Source organism: Cryptotermes secundus, unplaced genomic scaffold (assembly GCF_002891405.2).
Source record: "Cryptotermes secundus unplaced genomic scaffold, Csec_1.0 scaffold423, whole genome shotgun sequence".
Lineage (NCBI taxonomy): Eukaryota > Metazoa > Arthropoda > Insecta > Blattodea > Kalotermitidae > Cryptotermes > Cryptotermes secundus.
Window position 1 is genome coordinate 528,904 of NW_019731985.1, and position 2,829 is coordinate 531,732.

General features: G+C 44.4%; 1 non-coding gene across 1 annotated transcript; it reads left to right on the forward strand.

Moving 5' to 3' along the window:
* The first annotated feature begins 480 nt into the window (after window positions 1–480).
* On the forward strand, window positions 481–553 carry Trnak-cuu. The gene has a single exon. It is a non-coding gene; the product is annotated as a tRNA-Lys (tRNA).
* Window positions 554–2,829: the final 2,276 nt, after the last annotated feature.

Below are 2,829 nucleotides of genomic sequence, written 5' to 3' on the forward strand. Positions count from 1 at the left end.
CTACAACAAGGGGTATCTTCTCTTAAGGTTCCCGGACCAAAATTCTATATACGACTCCGATCTCTCCCATGCGTTCTATAATCCCTGCCCACCTCATCTAATAATATCTGGTAAACAGTATAAATTAATAAATTCCTCATGTTGCAGTTTCGTCCACCTTTCTGTAACATTGTCTCCTAGGTTTAGATATTCCCCCCCCCGCACCTTGTACACTGAAGACGGAGGCAGCAAGCCCTGAGAACCTCATTCTTCTACCACGAAGATGGAGGCTGCGAGTTCCTGGCTACATCTTTCCCCGCTAGAAGAACCACATCCAACAAATAAGGTAAGATACCAGACTATAACACAACCTATTTACCAAACTATACGGGGTTACTATCACTGTCACAATTCGACTCTTGTATCCGAAAATGCACGAAGCCTACCATGGGCTCTCATCCGCTGACATGAAATACAGCTACTAGAACAGTTAACAGCGCAGCCCGACTAGCTCAGTCGGTAGAGCATGAGACTCTTAATCTCAGGGTCGTGGGTTCGAGCCCCACGTTGGGCGAATTTTTTCCTTTTTCCCCCCTTTTCACATAAAGAATGGAGGAGAAAATTTTGACTCATACTTTTCCCCTCGCACTACAGCCCTCTCTTTTTTTTACATAATGCACACGTAACACTGGCGCCTTGACTGCGCGCTTCGCCTTTCACCGGTATGGATGCAGCCCTCCCGTGTTCTTGTTCTTTCTGCGAGGCGTGAAGACTGAAGGGCAGATTATTGCTCTCTGGTCCGCCCTTTCACTGCTTCCCCCATGTTTCGACGAACTCACAAAGCAAGGCATACCGGGTGGCGCAAAATATAGTTCAAGAAACTGAAATAAAGGACAGGATTGGAATGAAACTCATTTCAGCTTTGTAGAACGTGCAAGAATGTGTACAGGAAGTCTGACCCAGTTCGGGTGACTCGGTACACAGAAAATTATTTTGTATCGCGGACATTAATACTAGTCATTTTTACATTAACATCACGGCGCCGGTTGATACGACAACTGAATTTGTCACATCCACGGAACGGCCACCGAATTCTCCAGAGTTGGATCCGCCAGATTTCCACGTTCCAACTGAAAGCACTGAAACCTGAGCGCGGGATGGAGGAGGAGAGGAAGCCAGACACCTGTCCCCATCCAGCCATGGTTTCCGTTCAAACCCGAAGAAAATGAAGGAACATATAACACATTAATAATACTTAAGGGCGACTAATAAAAATTATGTTAAACGACTTCACTATGAGTCTGTAACTAAATCACCTGGCTGTCACAGCCCTCGGTGGGTGGTTGGAAGGGGGGGGGTGCTCAGTCGTTCCGACACGATCTCCGACTTCTACGGAGAGACCAGTGATGCATGATCGTGGCCCCAAAATACCGTTCCTGCATTCCATTCTAAGCCAGATGAATCCAATCCACACCGAAATTCTGAAAGTCGCAGTTTTGGTTTCGAAAATGACCTTTCCCGATCTGATTTTCGACTGAACTTTTTTTTATATTCATTTGACACTTGTCCGAGCGTGTTACAAGTCCCGCCCAAATCACCATTCTTGGTTCACTGCCAGATGAATACCAGGAAACCTGCAAGTATGAGATTTTCCCTGTTAAATCTTTCAAAACATTTCTTGTTTCAGTGTTGTTTATTTAACGACGCTGTCGGTACCTCAGAACATACTATGGTGTCGAATGCTAGGATGGTTCACGATGTCAGAAACCCTGACGACAATATAAAACAATTACTGACTTTCTGGACATTACCCATTGACCTGTTTTTACTCAAAGTGACGTTTCGGAAACTGGACTAAAATGCCAACTCAGTTGTTCACACTAAAATGTTTGTTTGAGAACAAAATCTCTCTCCGTTCCGCTATATTTTCCTGTGGCTGCGTCCATGTTTGTGCTCCCTTCGTATGTGTGTTCTCACAACACAACAATTTGCTAAATGTATTTATACAGATTGCAAATAAATGGGGATCTCAAAAAAAAAAAAAAACTCGTTGGGCGCATGTCCCTTGTTTTCGTATCCAAACAAACACAGTTCCGTGCGAACAACAGCATGGAAATATATTGACTTAGGATCTAGTGCAGTGCGACAGTTTCAATAAGCGAACAATTGCCTGAAGATGGCCAAGAGGCGCCGAATCATTTGACAGCTGATGCGATTTTAATGTCAATTTAAACAAAAGAGAGATTGTAAACAAAGTTTTGGGTTGTATTACATACGGAAATGAATGCCCGAGTGATGCATAAATGCAACGCACAAATACACTGTGTGTGGGCAACATGAAAGGTTAATGTTATTGTTACAACTGGAGGTGCTTGGGCTTCAGACGGACTACTTGTTCCAAAGCTAACCAATATGAGGTCACTGTATCCACCTCTACAGAAGCCAGATGCCATCAACCACAGCCTCCGAAATTGGCTTTCGGGAAAGTCCAGCTCTGTGTTATTGCACGAAGTAAAATGAGCCAGCCACATCCGTGAGCCAAGAAGCCCGTTTCATACTGAAACACAATAACCCATCAGACGCAAGGCCGTCATTACTCCTGAGTCAACACAGGGTCTCACAAACGGACCAGGGCTGTCAAATATTGCTGCGCACCGCCACCAAAAGAAATACGCAAGACAAACTGCCGGCTCAGATGACACTTTCGAAACTGAACCCGGAGGTTCAGCGCAATTAAACCTTTAATGCACCGTGGTTACTATATGTACCACTTGCTCTTAACGTTAAAAACTCTACATTTTGTTCACACAGTGTATCTGTGTGTTCCGTACGGTTCTCACAATTAACAAA